This window comes from Taudactylus pleione, unplaced genomic scaffold, assembly GCF_031769625.1.
Source record: "Taudactylus pleione unplaced genomic scaffold, aTauple2 ptg000473l, whole genome shotgun sequence".
In the NCBI taxonomy this organism is placed as follows: domain Eukaryota; kingdom Metazoa; phylum Chordata; class Amphibia; order Anura; family Myobatrachidae; genus Taudactylus; species Taudactylus pleione.
This window is the reverse complement of record NW_028284875.1, coordinates 5,812,940-5,832,574: the sequence shown is the minus strand read 5'-3', so window position 1 is coordinate 5,832,574 and position 19,635 is coordinate 5,812,940. Positions and strand designations below refer to the sequence as shown.

Here is a 19,635-nt window from a genome sequence, read left to right as displayed (position 1 = left end):
AAGCAGATGATAATCATTAACTGATGACATTAGAAAAAAAATTACATTTGCTCCAGGTGAGGCTTGAACTCACAACCTCAGCATTGCTCAACAGATACTGTCTTATAAGTCCTGCGCACAGACCGATTGCGCCACAGGAGGACATGGTCAAAGCGCATTATTTTTAGTTGAGTGATTTTAGCATCGAGTTGACTAAGTAAATTAACTTGGTTTATTAATTTTAAATTAGTTACTTTTTAAATCCACTAAACTACTGCACCCAATACTAAAGTACCTAATAAAAGTAATATTCTAATCATAAGGTAATCAATTATATTGTGCATTTGTGTTATTGCCCAGTTTTATGTATCCATAGGTGTATATTGCAATGAATTCATGCCATTGTTGTACAGTTCAATATTATCAAAATTGTAAAATAATTAGTGTTTATTTATCTTAAATAATATTTGGTATAGATATATGTAACTTTAATGTTGCATATGGAAAATATACACTATATTACCAAAAAGTGCAGTATCTTTAATTAAAAATAAGTTAAATCTCACTTGTGCTCTATATTTAAAGGTAAACATTGTTTTTTTGGTCTGTAGCACCTAAATTGTCAGTAAAGTCAGTGTCCAAAGAAATATAAAAAGCAGAAAATTACCCTTTTGATGACAAGGATGAAAGGACTTCAAGAAACCCATCAGCAATTGCAATAGACATTGTTATTTTGTAGCCACTCTGATATTAAATTGCAATTAAAACTTAATAGGTATGTTTTGGTATATATGGATTTTCTGTAATACCATTAAGACAGTCACCTGCATTGAAAAAAAGCCTAACTTCTAGAATGAGTATGAGCAACAAAGGAACATGCATCCTAGATGGGACTTGAAGCCACTGTCCCAGGTGATAGTAAACTTTTCAGAAAACTAATCCACAATGTCATTAGGATAAATGTCTGCTTTTAGATACTGGGCCATAATTTTGCAAGCTGAACAGTTCCAGATTGTTAAACAGATTAAAGTTTCTGGTGGAGCCATTTGTGCAGTATGAAGCGAACATCTCCAATATTATTTTAATGAAATAAACCTATCTCCCCAGATGGGACTTGAACCCACAATCCCTGGCTTAGGAGGCCAGTGTCTTATCCTTTAGGCCACTGGGGCTTAGTAACATCTTTGAGTGAAACTGATTTTTTCATTAGTATAATCATTAATTGTTGCGATATAGGAAAGCCGTTTATTTGTGTTCTTTGCTTTTCAAATCCCAGCATGAAATGTGATTGTACTATCCAGACCTAATAGTGTAGACCCTCATGTTTCATTGCAGCAAAACAGATTGATGCAACTCTTTTACCAAGGTAGTCTTTTGCATTCCATTTTGTTGACTAACTAAGTAATTTTTACAGTGCATATGAACCAAAGCAGCTGTGTGTACTGGTACTTAAAAACAGTCATGTTTGTGTTTTTTTTCTGCCCTCATATCAGGATGTTCAGGAAGCAGATGATAATCATTAACTGATGACATTAGAAAAAAAATTACATTTGCTCCAGGTGAGGCTTGAACTCACAACCTCAGCATTGCTCAACAGATACTGTCTTATAAGTCCTGCGCACAGACCGATTGCGCCACAGGAGCACATGGTCAAAGCGCATTATTTTTAGTTGAGTGATTTTAGCATCGAGTTGACTAAGTAAATTAACTTGGTTTATTAATTTTAAATTAGTTACTTTTTAAATCCACTAAACTACTGCACCCAATACTAAAGTACCTAATAAAAGTAATATTCTATTCATAAGGTAATCAATTATATTGTGCATTTGTGTTATTGCCCAGTTTTATGTATCCATAGGTGTATATTGCAATGAATTCATGCCATTGTTGTACAGTTCAATATTATCAAAATTGTAAAATAATTCCTGTTTATTTATCTTAAATAATATTTGGTATAGATATATGTAACTTTAATGTTGCATAGGGAAAATATACACTATACTACCAAAAATGCAGTATCTTTAAATAAAAATAAGTTAAATCTCACTTGTGCTCTATATTTAAAGGTAAACATTGTTTTTTTGGTCTGTAGCACCTAAATTGTCAGTAAAGTCAGTGTCCAAAGAAATATAAAAAGCAGAAAATTACCCTTTTGATGACAAGGATGAAAGGACTTCAAGAAACCCATCAGCAATTGCAATAGACATTGTTATTTTGTAGCCACTCTGATATTAAATTGCAATTAAAACTTAATAGGTATGTTTTGGTATATATGGATTTTCTACAATACCATTAAGACAGTCACCTGAATTGAAAAAAAGCATAACTTCTAGAATGAGAATGAGCAACAAAGGAACATGCATCCTAGATGGGACTTGAAGCCACTGTCCCAGGTGATAGTAAACTTTTCAGAAAACTAATCCACAATGTCATTAGGATAAATGTCTGCTTTTAGATACTGGGCCATAATTTTGCAAGCTGAACAGTTCCGGATTGATAAGCAGATAAAAGTTTCTGGTGGAGCCATTTGTGCAGTATGAAGCAAGAATAAAAGGAACATCTCCAAAATTATTTTAATGAAATAAAGCCTATCACCCCAGATGGGACTTGAACCCACAATCCCTGGCTTAGGAGGCCAGTGCCTTATCCATTAGGCCACTGGGGCTTAGTAACATCTTTGAGTGAAACTGATTTTTTCATTAGTATAATCATTAATTGTTGCGATATAGGAAAGCCGTTTATTTGTGTTCTTTGCTTTACAAATCCCAGCATGAAATGTGATTGTACTATCCAGACCTAATAGTGTGGACCCTCATGTTACATTGCAGCAAAACAGATTGATGCAACTCTTTTACCAATAAAGAGGTAGTCTTTTGCATTCCATTTTGTTGACTAACTAAAGTAATGTTTACAGTGCATATGAACCAAAGCAGCTGTGTGTACTGGTACCTTAAAAACAGTCATGTTTGTGTTTTTTTTCTGCATTCATATCAGGATGCTCAGGAAGCAGATGATTATCATTAACTGATGACATTAGAAAAAAAATTACATTTGCTCCAGGTGAGGCTTGAATTCACAACCTCAGGATTGCTCAACAGATACTGTCTTATAAGTACCGCGCACAGACCGATTGCGCCACAGGAGCACATGGACAAAGTGCTTTATTTTTAGTTGAGTGATTTTAGCATCGAGTTGACTAAGTAAATTAACTTGGTTTATTAATTTTAAATTAGTTACTTTTTAAATCCACTAAACTACTGCACCCAATACTAAAGTACCTAATAAAAGTAATATTCTAATCATAAGGTAATCAATTATATTGTGCATTTGTGTTATTGCCCAGTTTTATGTATCCATAGGTGTATATTGCAATGAATTCATGCCATTGTTGTACAGTACAATATTATCAAAATTGTAAAATAATTCCTGTTTATTTATCTTAAATAATATTTGGTATAGATATATGTAACTTTAATGTTGCATAGGGAAAATATACACTCTAATACCAAAAAATGCAGTATCTTTAAATAAAAATAAGTTAAATCTCACTTGTGCTCTATATTTAAAGGTAAACATTGTTTTTTTGGTCTGAAGCACCTAAATTGTCAGTAAAGTCAGTGTCCAAAGAAATATAAAAGGCAGAAAATTACCCTTTTGATGACATGGATGAAAGGACTTCAAGAAACCCATCAGCAATTGCAATAGAAATTGTTATTTTGTAGCCACTCTGATATTAAATTGCAATTAAAACTTAATAGGTATGTTTTGGTATATATGGATTTTCTGCAATACCATTAAGACAGTCACCTGAATTGAAAAAAAGCATAACTTCTAGAATGAGAATGAGCAACAAAGGAACATGCATCCTAGATGGGACTTGAAGCCACTGTCCCAGGTGATAGTAAACTTTTCAGAAAACTAATCCACAATGTCATTAGGATAAATGTCTGCTTTTAGATACTGGGCCATAATTTTGCAAGCTGAACAGTTCCGGATTGATAAGCAGATAAAAGTTTCTGGTGGAGCCATTTGTGCAGTATGAAGCAAGAATAAAAGGAACATCTCCAATATTATTTTAATGAAATAAAGCCTATCACCCCAAATGGGACTTGAACCCACAATCCCTGGCTTAGGAGGCCAGTGCCTTATCCATTAGGCCACTGGGGCTTAGTAACATCTTTGAGTGAAACTGATTTTTTCATTAGTATAATCATTAATTGTTGCGATATAGGAAAGCCGTTTATTTGTGTTCTTTGCTTTACAAATCCCAGCATGAAATGTGATTGTACTATCCAGACCTAATAGTGTGGACCCTCATGTTACAGTGCAGCAAAACAGATTGATGCAACTCTTTTACCAATAAAGAGGTAGTCTTTTGCATTCCATTTTGTTGACTAACTAAAGTAATGTTTACAGTGCATATGAACCAAAGCAGCTGTGTGTACTGGTACTTAAAAACAGTCATGTTTGTGTTTTTTTTCTGCCTTCATATCAGGATGTTCAGGAAGCAGATGATAATCATTAACTGATGACATTAGAAAAAAATTACATTTGCACCAGGTGAGGCTTGAACTCAAAACCTCAGCATCGCTCAACAGATTCTGTCTTATAAGTCCTGCGCACAGACCGACTGAGCCACAGGAGCACATGGTCAAAGTGGATTATTTTTAGTTGAGTGAATTTAGCATCGAGTTGACTAAGTAAATTAACTTGGTTTATTAATTTTAAATTAGTTACTTTTTAAATCCACTAAATTACTGCACCCAATACTAAAGTACCTAATAAAAGTAATATTCTAATCATAAGGTAATCAATTATATTGTGCATTCGTGTTATTGCCCAGTTTTATGTATCCATAGGTGTATATTGCAATGAATTCATGCCATTGTTGTACAGTTCAATATTATCAAAATTGTAAAATAATTAGTGTTTATTTATCTTAAATAATATTTGGTATAGATATATGTAACTTTAATGTTGCATATGGAAAATATACACTATATTACCAAAAAGTGCAGTATCTTTAATTAAAAATAAGTTAAATCTCACTTGTGCTCTATATTTAAAGGTAAACATTGTTTTTTGGTCTGTAGCACCTAAATTGTCAGTAAAGTCAGTGTCCAAAGAAATATAAAAAGCAGAAAATTACCCTTTTGATGACAAGGATGAAAGGACTTCAAGAAACCCATCAGCAATTGCAATAGACATTGTTATTTTGTAGCCACTCTGATATTAAATTGCAATTAAAACTTAATAGGTATGTTTTGGTATATATGGATTTTCTGCAATACCATTAAGACAGTCACCTGCATTGAAAAAAAGCATAACTTCTAGAATGAGTATGAGCAACAAAGGAAAATGCATCCTAGATGGGACTTGAAGCCACTGTCCCAGGTGATAGTAAACTTTTCAGGAAACTAATCCACAATGTCATTAGGATAAATGTCTGCTTTTAGATACTGGGCCATAATTTTGCAAGCTGAACAGTTAAAGATTGTTAAGCAGATTAAAGTTTCTGGTGGAGCCATTTGTGCAGTATGAAGCAAGAATGAAAGGAACATCTCCAATATTATTTTAATGAAATAAAGCCTATCACCCCAGATGGGACTTGAACCCACAATCCCTGGCTTAGGAGGCCAGTGCCTTATCCATTAGGCCACTGGGGCTTAGCAACATCTTTGAGTGAAACTGATTTTTTCATTAGTATAATCATTAATTGTTGCGATATAGGAAAGCTGTTTATTTGTGTTCTTTGCTTTACAAATCCCAGCATGAAATGTGATTGTACTATCCAGACCTAATAGTGTGGACCCTCATGTTACATTGCAGCAAAACAGATTGATGCAACTCTTTTACCAAAAAAGAGGTAGTCTTTTGCATTCCATTTTGTTGACTAACTAAAGTAATGTTTACAGTGCATATGAACCAAAGCAGCTGTGTGTGCTGGTACCTTAAAAACAGTCATGTTTGTGTTTTTTTTCTGCCTTCATATCAGGATGCTCAGGAAGCAGATGATAATCATTAACTGTTGACATTAGAAAAAAAATTACATTTGCTCCAGGTGAGGCTTGAATTCACAACCTCAGGATTGCTCAACAGATACTGTCTTATAAGTACAACGCACAGACCGATTGCGCCACAGGAGCACAAGGACAAAGCGCTTTATTTTTAGTTGAGTGATTTTAGCATCGAGTTGACTAAGTAAATTAACTTGGTTTATTAATTTTAAATTAGTTACTTTTTAAATCCACTAAACTACTGCACCCAATACTAAAGTACCTAATAAAAGTAATATTCTAATCATAAGGTAATCAATTATATTGTGCATTTGTGTTATTGCCCAGTTTTATGTATCCATAGGTGTATATTGCAATGAATTCATGCCATTGTTGTACAGTACAATATTATCAAAATTGTAAATAATTCCTGTTTATTTATCTTAAATAATATTTGGTATAGATATATGTAACTTTAATGTTGCATAGGGAAAATATACACTCTAATACCAAAAAATGCAGTATCTTTAAATAAAAATAAGTTAAATCTCACTTGTGCTCTATATTTAAAGGTAAACATTGTTTTTTTGGTCTGAAGCACCTAAATTGTCAGTAAAGTCAGTGTCCAAAGAAATATAAAAGGCAGAAAATTACCCTTTTGATGACATGGATGAAAGGACTTCAAGAAACCCATCAGCAATTGCAATAGAAATTGTTATTTTGTAGCCACTCTGATATTAAATTGCAATTAAAACTTAATAGGTATGTTTTGGTATATATGGATTTTCTGCAATACCATTAAGACAGTCACCTGAATTGAAAAAAAGCATAACTTCTAGAATGAGAATGAGCAACAAAGGAACATGCATCCTAGATGGGACTTGAAGCCACTGTCCCAGGTGATAGTAAACTTTTCAGAAAACTAATCCACAATGTCATTAGGATAAATGTCTGCTTTTAGATACTGGGCCATAATTTTGCAAGCTGAACAGTTCCGGATTGATAAGCAGATAAATGTTTCTGGTGGAGCCATTTGTGCAGTATGAAGCAAGAATAAAAGGAACATCTCCAAAATTGTTTTAATGAAATAAAGCCTATCACCCCAAATGGGACTTGAACCCACAATCCCCGGCTTAGGAGGCCAGTGCCTTATCCATTAGGCCACTGGGGCTTTGTAACATCTTTGAGTGAAACTGATTTTTTCATTAGTATAATCATTAATTGTTGCGATATAGGAAAGCCGTTTATTTGTGTTCTTTGCTTTACAAATCCCAGCATGAAATGTGATTGTACTATCCAGACCTAATAGTGTGGACCCTCATATTACATTGCAGCAAAACAGATTGATGCAACTCTTTTACCAAGGTAGTCTTTTGCATTCCATTTTGTTGACTAACTAAAGTAATTTTTACAGTGCATATGAACCAAAGCAGCTGTGTGTACTGGTACTTAAAAACAGTCATGTTTGTGTTTTATTTCTGCCTTCATATCAGGATTTTCAGGAAGCAGATGATAATCATTAACTGATGACATTAGAAAAAAAATTACATTTGCTCCAGGTGAGGCTTGAAATCACAACCTCAGGATTGTTCAACAGATACTGTCTTATAAGTACCGCGCACAGACCGATTGCGCCACAGGAGCACATGGACAAAGCGCTTTATTTTTAGTTGAGTGATTTTAGCATCGAGTTGACTAAGTAAATTAACTTGGTTTATTAATTTTAAATTAGTTACTTTTTAAATCCACTAATCTACTGCACCCAATACTAAAGTACCTAATAAAAGTAATATTCTAATCATAAGGTAATCAATTATATTGTGCATTTGTGTTATTGCCCAGTTTTATGTATCCATAGGTGTATATTGCAATGAATTCATGCCATTGTTGTACAGTACAATATTATCAAAATTGTAAAATAATTCCTGTTTATTTATCTTAAATAATATTTGGTATAGATATATGTAACTTTAATGTTGCATAGGGAAAATATACACTCTAATACCAAAAAATGCAGTATCTTTAAATAAAAATAAGTTAAATCTCACTTGTGCTCTATATTTAAAGGTAAACATTGTTTTTTTGGTCTGTAGCACCTAAATTGTCAGTAAAGTCAGTGTCCAAAGAAATATAAAAAGCAGAAAATTACCCTTTTGATGACAAGGATGAAAGGACTTCAAGAAACCCATCAGCAATTGCAATAGACATTGTTATTTTGTAGCCACTCTGATATTAAATTGCAATTAAAACTTAATAGGTATGTTTTGGTATATATGGATTTTCTGCAATACCATTAAGACAGTCACCTGCATTGAAAAAAAGCATAACTTCTAGAATGAGTATGAGCAACAAAGGAACATGCATCCTAGATGGGACTTGAAGCCACTGTCCCAGGTGATAGTAAACTTTTCAGAAAACTAATCCACAATGTCATTAGGATAAATGTCTGCTTTTAGATACTGGGCCATAATTTTGCAAGCTGAACAGTTCCGGATTGATAAGCAGATAAATGTTTCTGGTGGAGCCATTTGTGCAGTATGAAGCATCTCCAAAATTATTTTAATGAAATAAAGCCTATCACCCCAAATGGGACTTGAACCCACAATCCCCGGCTTAGGAGGCCAGTGCCTTATCCATTACACCACTGGGGCTTTGTAACATCTTTGAGTGAAACTGATTTTTTCATTAGTATAATCATTAATTGTTGTGATATAGGAAAGCCGTTTATTTGTGTTCTTTGCTTTACAAATCCCAGCATGAAATGTGATTGTACTATCCAGACCTAATAGTGTGGACCCTCATGTTACATTGCAGCAAAACAGATTGATGCAACTCTTTTACCAATAAAGAGGTAGTCTTTTGCATTCCATTTTGTTGACTAACTAAAGTAATGTTTACAGTGCATATGAACCAAAGCAGCTGTGTGTACTGGTACTTAAAAACAGTCATGTTTGTGTTTTTTTTCTGCCTTCATATCAGGATGTTCAGGAAGCAGATGATAATCATTAACTGATGACATTAGAAAAAAAATTACATTTGCTCCAGGTGAGGCTTGAACTCACAACCTCAGGATTGTTCAACAGATACTGTCTTATAAGTACCGCGCACAGACCGATTGCGCCACAGGAGCACATGGACAAAGCGCTTTATTTTTAGTTGAGTGATTTTAGCATCGAGTTGACTAAGTAAATTAACTTGGTTTATTAATTTTAAATTAGTTACTTTTTAAATCCACTAATCTACTGCACCCAATACTAAAGTACCTAATAAAAGTAATATTCTAATCATAAGGTAATCAATTATATTGTGCATTTGTGTTATTGCCCAGTTTTATGTATCCATAGGTGTATATTGCAATGAATTCATGCCATTGTTGTACAGTACAATATTATCAAAATTGTAAAATAATTCCTGTTCATTTATCTTAAATAATATTTGGTATAGATATATGTAACTTTAATGTTGCATAGGGAAAATATACACTCTAATACCAAAAAATGCAGTATCTTTAAATTAAAATAAGTTAAATCTCACTTGTGCTCTATGTTTAAATGTAAACATTGTTTTTTTGGTCTGAAGCACCTAAATTGTCAGTAAAGTCAGTGTCCAAAGAAATATAAAAGGCAGAAATTTACCCTTTTGATGACATGGATGAAAGGACTTCAAGAAACCCATCAGCAATTGCAATAGAAATTGTTATTTTGTAGCCACTCTGATATTAAATTGCAATTAAAACTTAATAGGTATGTTTTGGTATATATGGATTTTCTGCAATACCATTAAGACAGTCACCTGAATTGAAAAAAAGCATAACTTCTAGAATGAGAATGAGCAACAAAGGAACATGCATCCTAGATGGGACTTGAAGCCACTGTCCCAGGTGATAGTAAACTTTTCAGAAAACTAATCCACAATGTCTTTAGGATAAATGTCTGCTTTTAGATACTGGGCCATAATTTTGCAAGCTGAACAGTTCCGGATTGATAAGCAGATAAAAGTTTCTGGTGGAGCCATTTGTGCAGTATGAAGCAAGAATAAAAGGAACATCTCCAAAATTATTTTAATGAAATAAAGCCTATCACCCCAGATGGGACTTGAACCCACAATCCCTGGCTTAGGAGGCCAGTGCCTTATCCATTAGGCCACTGGGGCTTAGTAACATCTTTGAGTGAAACTGATTTTTTCATTAGTATAATCATTAATTGTTGCGATATAGGAAAGCTGTTTTTTTGTGTTCTTTGCTTTACAAATCCCAGCATGAAATGTGATTGTACTATCCAGACCTAATAGTGTGGACCCTCATGTTACATTGCAGCAAAACAGATTGATGCAACTCTTTTACCAATAAAGAGGTAGTCTTTTGCATTCCATTTTGTTGACTAACTAAAGTAATGTTTACAGTGCATATGAACCAAAGCAGCTGTGTGTACTGGTACTTAAAAACAGTCATGTTTGTGTTTTTTTTCTGCCTTCATATCAGGATGCCCAGGAAGCAGATGATAATCATTAACTGTTGACATTAGAAAAAAAATTACATTTGCTCCAGGTGAGGCTTGAATTCACAACCTCAGGATTGCTCAACAGATACTGCCTTATAAGTACCGCGCACAGACCGATTGCACCACAGGAGCACATGGACAAAGCACTTTATTTTTAGTTGAGTGATTTTAGCATAGAGTTGACTAAGTAAATTAACTTGGTTTATTAATTTTAAATTAGTTACTTTTTAAATCCACTAAACTACTGCACCCAATACTAAAGTACCTAATAAAAGTAATATTCTAATCATAAGGTAATCAATTATATTGTGCATTTGTGTTATTGCCCAGTTTTATGTATCCATAGGTGTATATTGCAATGAATTCATGCCATTGTTGTACAGTTCAATATTATCAAAATTGTAAAATAATTAGTGTTTATTTATCTTAAATAATATTTGGTATAGATATATGTAACTTTAATGTTGCATATGGAAAATATACACTATATTACCAAAAAGTGCAGTATCTTTAATTAAAAATATGTTAAATCTCACTTGTGCTCTATATTTAAAGGTAAACATTGTTTTTTTGGTCTGTAGCACCTAAATTGTCAGTAAAGTCAGTGTCCAAAGAAATATAAAAAGCAGAAAATTACCCTTTTGATGACAAGGATGAAAGGACTTCAAGAAACCCATCAGCAATTGCAATAGACATTGTTATTTTGTAGCCACTCTGATATTAAATTGCAATTAAAACTTAATAGGTATGTTTTGGTATATATGGATTTTCTGTAATACCATTAAGACAGTCACCTGCATTGAAAAAAAGCATAACTTCTAGAATGAGTATGAGCAACAAAGGAACATGCATCCTAGATGGGACTTGAAGCCACTGTCCCAGGTGATAGTAAACTTTTCAGAAAACTAATCCACAATGTCATTAGGATAAATGTCTGCTTTTAGATACTGGGCCATAATTTTGCAAGCTGAACAGTTCCAGATTAAAGTTTCTGGTGGAGCCATTTGTGCAGTATGAAGCAAGAATGAAAGGAACATCTCCAATATTATTTTAATGAAATAAACCTATCTCCCCAGATGGGACTTGAACCCACAATCCCTGGTTTAGGAGGCCAGCGTCTTAGCCATTAGGCCACTGGGGCTTAGTAACATCTTTGAGTGAAACTGATTTTTTCATTAGTATAATCATTAATTGTTGCGATATAGGAAAGCCGTTTATTTGTGTTCTTTGCTTTTCAAATCCCAGCATGAAATGTGATTGTTCTATCCAGACCTAATAGTGTAGACCCTCATGTTACATTGCAGCAAACAGATTGATGCAACTCTTTTACCAAGGTAGTCTTTTGCATTCCATTTTGTTGACTAACTAAAGTAATGTTTTACAGTGCATATGAACCACAGCAGCTGTGTGTACTGGTACTTAAAAACAGTCATGTTTGTGTTTTTTTTCTGCCTTCATATCAGGATGTTCAGGTAGTAGATGATAATCATTAACTGATGACATTAGAAAAAAAATTACATTTGCTCCAGGTGAGGCTTGAATTCACAACCTCAGGATTGCTCAACAGATACTGTCTTATAAGTACCGCGCACAGACCGATTGCGCCACAGGAGCACATGGACGAAGCGCTTTATTTTTAGTTGAGTGATTTTAGCATCGAGTTGACTAAGTAAATTAACTTGGTTTATTAATTTTAAATTAGTTACTTTTTAAATCCACTAAACTACTGCACCCAATACTAAAGTACCTAATAAAAGTAATATTCTAATCATAAGGTAATCAATTATATTGTGCATTTGTGTTATTGCCCAGTTTTATGTATCCATAGGTGTATATTGCAATGAATTCATGCCATTGTTGTACAGTACAATATTATCAAAATTGTAAAATAATTCCTGTTTATTTATCTTAAATAATATTTGGTATAGATATATGTAACTTTAATGTTGCATAGGGAAAATATACACTCTAATACCAAAAAATGCAGTATCTTTAAATAAAAATAAGTTAAATCTCACTTGTGCTCTATATTTAAAGGTAAACATTGTTTTTTTGGTCTGAAGCACCTAAATTGTCAGTAAAGTCAGTGTCCAAAGAAATATAAAAGCAGAAAATTACCCTTTTGATGACATGGATGAAAGGACTTCAAGAAACCCATCAGCAATTGCAATAGAAATTGTTATTTTGTAGCCACTCTGATATTAAATTGCAATTAAAACTTAATAGGTATGTTTTGGTATATATGGATTTTCTGCAATACCATTAAGACAGTCACCTGAATTGAAAAAAAGCATAACTTCTAGAATGAGAATGAGCAACAAAGGAACATGCATCCTAGATGGGACTTGAAGCCACTGTCCCAAGTGATAGTAAACTTTTCAGAAAACTAATCCACAATGTCATTAGGATAAATGTCTGCTTTTAGATACTGGGCCATAATTTTGCAAGCTGAACAGTTCCGGATTGATAAGCAGATAAAAGTTTCTGGTGGAGCCATTTGTGCAGTATGAAGCAAGAATAAAAGGAACATCTCCAAATTTATTTTAATGAAATAAAGCCTATCACCCCAGATGGTACTTGAACCCACAATCCCAGGCTTAGGAGGGCAGTGTCTTATCCATTAGGCCACTGGGGCTTAGTAACATCTTTGAGTGAAACTGATTTTTTCATTAGTATAATCATTAATTGTTGCGATATAGGAAAGCCGTTTATTTGTGTTCTTTGCTTTTCAAATCCCAGCATGAAATGTGATTGTACTATCCAGACCTAATAGTGTGGACCCTCATGTTACATTGTAGCAAAACAGATTGATGCAACTCTTTTACCAATAAAGAGGTAGTCTTTTGCATTCCATTTTGTTGACTAACTAAAGTAATGTTTACAGTGCATATGAACCAAAGCAGCTGTGTGTACTGGTACCTTAAAAACAGTCATGTTTGTGTTTTTTTTCTGCCTTCATATCAGGATGCTCAGGAAGCAGATGATAATCATTAACTGTTGACATTAGATAAAAAATTACATTTGCTCCAGTTGAGGCTTGAATTCACAACCTCAGGATTGCTCAACAGATACTGTCTTATAAATACCGCGCACAGACCGATTGCGCCACAGGAGCACATGGACAAAGCGCTTTATTTTTAGTTGAGCGATTTTAGCATCGAGTTGACTAAGTAAATTAACTTGGTTTATTAATTTTAAATTAGTTACTTTTTAAATCCACTAAACTACTGCACCCAATACTAAAGTACCTAATAAAAGTAATATTCTAATCATAAGGTAATCAATTATATTGTGCATTTGTGTTATTGCCCAGTTTTATGTATGCCATAGATGTATATTGCAATGAATTCATGCCATTGTTGTACAGTACAATATTATCAAAATTGTAAAATAATTCCTGTTTATTTATCTTAAATAATATTTGGTATAGATATATGTAACTTTAATGTTGCATAGGGAAAATATACACTCTAATACCAAAAAATGCAGTATCTTTAAATAAAAATAAGTTAAATCTCACTTGTGCTCTATATTTAAAGGTAAACATTGTTTTTTTGGTCTGAAGCACCTAAATTGTCAGTAAAGTCAGTGTCCAAAGAAATATAAAAGGCAGAAAATTACCCTTTTGATGACATGGATGAAAGGACTTCAAGAAACCCATCAGCAATTGCAATAGAAATTGTTATTTTGTAGCCACTCTGATATTAAATTGCAATTAAAACTTAATAGGTATGTTTTGGTATATATGGATTTTCTGCAATACCATTAAGACAGTCACCTGAATTGAAAAAAAGCATAACTTCTAGAATGAGAATGAGCAACAAAGGAACATGCATCCTAGATGGGACATGAAGCCACTGTCCCAGGTGATAGTAAACTTTTCAGAAAACTAATCCACAATGTCATTAGGATAAATGTCTGCTTTTAGATACTGGGCCATAATTTTGCAAGCTGAACAGTTTCGGATTGATAAGCAGATAAAAGTTTCTGGTGGAGCCATTTGTGCAGTATGAAGCAAGAATAAAAGGAACATCTCCAAAATTATTTTAATGAAATAAAGCCTATCACCCCAGATGTGACTTGAACCCACAATCCCTGGTTTAGGAGGCCAGTGCCATATCCATTAGGCCACTGGGGCTTAGTAACATCTTTGAGTGAAACTGATTTTTTCATTAGTATAATCATTAATTGTTGTGATATAGGAAAGCCGTTTATGTGTTTTCTTTGCTTTACAAATCCCAGCATGAAATGTGATTGTACTATCCAGACCTAATAGTGTGGACCCTCATGTTACAGTGCAGCAAAACAGATTGATGCAACTCTTTTACCAATAAAGAGGTAGTCTTTTGCATTCCATTTTGTTGACTAACTAAAGTAATGTTTACAGTGCATATGAACCAAAGCAGCTGTGTGTACTGGTACTTAAAAACAGTCATGTTTGTGTTTTTTTTCTGCCTTCATGTCAGGATGTTCAGGAAGCAGATGATAATCATTAACTGATGACATAAGAAAAAAAATTACATTTGCTCCAGGTGAGGCTTGAACTCACAATCTCAGCATTGCTCAACCAATACTGTCTTATAAGTCCTGCGCACAGACCGATTGCGCCACAGGAGCAAATAGTCAAAGCGCATTATTTTTAGTTGAGTGATTTTAGCATCGAGTTGACTAAGTAAATTAACTTGGTTTATTAATTTTAAATTAGTTACTTTTTAAATCCACTAAACTACTGCACCCAATACTAAAGTACCTAATAAAAGTAATATTCTAATCATAAGGTAATCAATTATATTGTGCATTTGTGTTATTGCCCAGTTTTATGTATCCATAAGTGTATATTGCAATGAATTCATGCCATTGTTGTACAGTTCAATATTATCAAAATTGTAAAATAATTAGTGTTTATTTATCTTAAATAATATTTGTATAGATATATGTAACTTTAATGTTGCATATGGAAAATATACACTATATTACCAAAAAGTGCAGTATCTTTAATTAAAAATAAGTTAAATCTCACTTGTGCTCTATATTTAAAGGTAAACATTGTTTTTTTGGTCTGTAGCACCTAAATTGTCAGTAAAGTCAGTGTCCAAAGAAATATAAAAAGCAGAAAATTACCCTTTTGATGACAAGGATGAAAGGACTTCAAGAAACCCATCAGCAATTGCAATAGACATTGTTATTTTGTAGCCACTCTGATATTAAATTGCAATTAAAACTTAATAGGTATGTTTTGGTATATATGGATTTTCTGCAATACCATTAAGACAGTCACCTGCATTGAAAAAAAGCATAACTTCTAGAATGAGAATGAGCAACAAAGGAACATGCATCCTAGATGGGACTTGAAGCCACTGTCCCAGGTGATAGTAAACTTATCCGGAAACTAATCCACAATGTCATTAGGATAAATGTCTGCTTTTAGATACTGGGCCATAATTTTGCAAGCTGAACAGTTCCAGATTGTTAAGCAGATTAAAGTTTCTGGTGGAGCCATTTGTGCAGTATGAAGCAAGAATGAAAGGAACATCTCCAATATTATTTTAATGAAATAAAGCCTATCACCCCAGATGGGACTTGAACCCACAATCCATTAGGCCACTGGGGCTTAGTAACATCTTTGAGTGAAACTGATTTTTTCATTAGTATAATCATTAATTGTTGCGATATAGGAAAGCCGTTTATGTGTTTTCTTTGCTTTACAAATCCCAGCATGAAATGTGATTGTACTATCCAGACCTAATAGTGTGGACCCTCATGTTACATTGCAGCAAAACAGATTGATGCAACTCTTTTACCAATAAAGAGGTAGTCTTTTGCATTCCATTTTGTTGACTAACTAAAGTAATGTTTACAGTGCATATGAACCAAAGCAGCTGTGTGTACTGGTACCTTAAAAACAGTCATGTTTGTGTTTTTTTTCTGCCTTCATATCAGGATGTTCAGGAAGCAGATGATAATCATTAACTGATGACATTAGAAAAAAAATACATTTGCTCCAGGTGAGGCTTGAACTCACAACCTCAGCATTGCTCAACAGATACTGTCTTATAAGTCCAGCGCACAGACCGATTGCGCCACAGGAGGACATTGTCAGAGCGCATTATTTTTAGTTGAGTGATTTTAGCATCGAGTTGACTAAGTAAATTAACTTGGTTTATTAATTTTAAATTAGTTACTTTTTAAATCCACTAAACTACTGCACCCAATACTAAAGTACCTAATAAAAGTAATATTCTAATCATAAGGTAATCAATTATATTGTGCATTTGTGTTATTGCCCAGTTTTATGTATCCATAGGTGTATATTGCAATGAATTCATGCCATTGTTGTACAGTTCAATATTATCAAAATTGTAAAATGATTAGTGTTTATTTATCTTAAATAATATTTGGTATAGATATATGTAACTTTAATGTTGCATATGGAAAATATGCACTATATTACCAAAAAGTGCAGTATCTTTAATTAAAAATAAGTTAAATCTCACTTGTGCTCTATATTTAAAGGTAAACATTGTTTTTTTGGTCTGTAGCACCTAAATTGTCAGTAAAGTCAGTGTCCAAAGAAATATAAAAAGCAGAAAATTACCCTTTTGATGACAAGGATGAAAGGACTTCAAGAAACCCATCAGCAATTGCAATAGACATTGTTATTTTGTAGCCACTCTGATATTAAATTGCAATTAAAACTTAATAGGTATGTTTTGGTATATATGGATTTTCTGCAATACCATTAAGACAGTCACCTGCATTGAAAAAAAGCATAACTTCTAGAATGAGTATGAGCAACAAAGGGACATGCATCCTAGATGGGACTTGAAGCCACTGTCCCAGGTGATAGTAAACTTATCCGGAAACTAATCCACAATGTCATTAGGATAAATGTCTGCTTTTAGATACTGGGCCATAATTTTGCAAGCTGAACAGTTCCAGATTGTTAAGCAGATTAAAGTTTCTGGTGGAGCCATTTGTGCAGTATGAAGCAAGAATGAAAGGAACATCTCCAATATTATTTTAATGAAATAAAGCCTATCACCCCAGATGGGACTTGAACCCACAATCCATTAGGCCACTGGGGCTTAGTAACATCTTTGAGTGAAATTGATTTTTTCATTAGTATAATCATTAATTGTTGCGATATAGGAAAGCCATTTATTTGTGTTCTTTGCTTTACAAATCCCAGCATGAAATGTGATTGTACTATCCAGACCTAATAGTGTGGACCCTCATGTTACATTGCAGCAAAACAGATTGATGCAACTCTTTTACCAATAAAGAGGTAGTCTTTTGCATTCCATTTTGTTGACTAACTAAAGTAATGTTTACAGTGCATATGAACCAAAGCAGCTGTGTGTACTGGTACCTTAAAAACAGTCATGTTTGTGTTTTTTTTCTGCCTTCATATCAGGATGTTCAGGAAGCAGATGATAATCATTAACTGATGACATTAGAAAAAAAATTACATTTGCTCCAGGTGAGGCTTGAACTCACAACCTCAGCATTGCTCAACAGATACTGTCTTATAAGTCCTGCGCACAGACCGATTGCGCCACAGGAGGACATGGTCAAAGCGCATTATTTTTAGTTGAGTGATTTTAGCATCGAGTTGACTAAGTAAATTAACTTGGTTTATTGATTTTAAATTAGTTACTTTTTAAATCCACTAAACTACTGCACCCAATACTAAAGTACCTAATAAAAGTAATATTCTAATCATAAGGTAATCAATTATATTGTGCATTTGTGTTATTGCCCAGTTTTATGTATCCATAGGTGTATATTGCAATGAATTCATGCCATTGTTGTACAGTTCAATATTATCAAAATTGTAAAATAATTAGTGTTTATTTATCTTAAATAATATTTGGTATAGATATATGTAACTTTAATGTTGCATATGGAAAATATACACTATATTACCAAAAAGTGCAGTATCTTTAATTAAAAATAAGTTAAATCTCACTTGTGCTCTATATTTAAAGGTAAACATTGTTTTTTTGGTCTGTAGCACCTAAATTGTCAGTAAAGTCAGTGTCCAAAGAAATATAAAAAGCAGAAAATTACCCTTTTGATGACAAGGATGAAAGGACTTCAAGAAACCCATCAGCAATTGCAATAGACATTGTTATTTTGTAGCCACTCTGATATTAAATTGCAATTAAAACTTAATAGGTATGTTTTGGTATATATGGATTTTCTGTAATACCATTAAGACAGTCACCTGCATTGAAAAAAAGCCTAACTTCTAGAATGAGTATGAGCAACAAAGGAACATGCATCCTAGATGGGACTTGAAGCCACTGTCCCAGGTGATAGTAAACTTTTCAGAAAACTAATCCACAATGTCATTAGGATAAATGTCTGCTTTTAGATACTGGGCCATAATTTTGCAAGCTGAACAGTTCCAGATTGTTAAGCAGATTAAAGTTTCTGGTGGAGCCATTTGTGCAGTATGAAGCGAACATCTCCAATATTATTTTAATGAAATAAACCTATCTCCCCAGATGGGACTTGAACCCACAATCCCTGGCTTAGGAGGCCAGTGTCTTATCCTTTAGGCCACTGGGGCTTAGTAACATCTTTGAGTGAAACTGATTTTTTCATTAGTATAATCATTAATTGTTGCGATATAGGAAAGCCGTTTATTTGTGTTCTTTGCTTTTCAAATCCCAGCATGAAATGTGATTGTACTATCCAGACCTAATAGTGTAGACCCTCATGTTTCATTGCAGCAAAACAGATTGATGCAACTCTTTTACCAAGGTAGTCTTTTGCATTCCATTTTGTTGACTAACTAAAGTAATTTTTACAGTGCATATGAACCAAAGCAGCTGTGTGTACTGGTACTTAAAAACAGTCATGTTTGTGTTTTTTTTCTGCCCTCATATCAGGATGTTCAGGAAGCAGATGATAATCATTAACTGATGACATTAGAAAAAAAATTACATTTGCTCCAGGTGAGGCTTGAACTCACAACCTCAGCATTGCTCAACAGATACTGTCTTATAAGTCCTGCGCACAGACCGATTGCGCCACAGGAGCACATGGTCAAAGCGCATTATTTTTAGTTGAGTGATTTTAGCATCGAGTTGACTAAGTAAATTAACTTGGTTTATTAATTTTAAATTAGTTACTTTTTAAATCCACTAAACTAC

The 19,635-nt window shown here is 33.5% G+C and overlaps 5 non-coding genes across 5 annotated transcripts; all 5 read right to left on the bottom strand.

Annotated features, from left to right (window-relative positions):
• Positions 1–2,571: 2,571 nt before the first annotated feature.
• On the bottom strand, positions 2,572–2,644 carry TRNAR-CCU (transfer RNA arginine (anticodon CCU)). The gene has a single exon. It is a non-coding gene; the product is annotated as a tRNA-Arg (tRNA).
• Positions 2,645–4,073: 1,429 nt separating this feature from the next.
• On the bottom strand, positions 4,074–4,146 carry TRNAR-CCU (transfer RNA arginine (anticodon CCU)). Its single transcript has one exon. It is a non-coding gene; the product is annotated as a tRNA-Arg (tRNA).
• Positions 4,147–5,572: 1,426 nt separating this feature from the next.
• On the bottom strand, positions 5,573–5,645 carry TRNAR-CCU (transfer RNA arginine (anticodon CCU)). Its single transcript has one exon. It is a non-coding gene; the product is annotated as a tRNA-Arg (tRNA).
• A 1,428-nt stretch (positions 5,646–7,073) lies between these two features.
• On the bottom strand, positions 7,074–7,146 carry TRNAR-CCU (transfer RNA arginine (anticodon CCU)). Its single transcript has one exon. It is a non-coding gene; the product is annotated as a tRNA-Arg (tRNA).
• Positions 7,147–10,054: 2,908 nt separating this feature from the next.
• Positions 10,055–10,127, bottom strand: TRNAR-CCU (transfer RNA arginine (anticodon CCU)). Its single transcript has one exon. It is a non-coding gene; the product is annotated as a tRNA-Arg (tRNA).
• Positions 10,128–19,635: the final 9,508 nt, after the last annotated feature.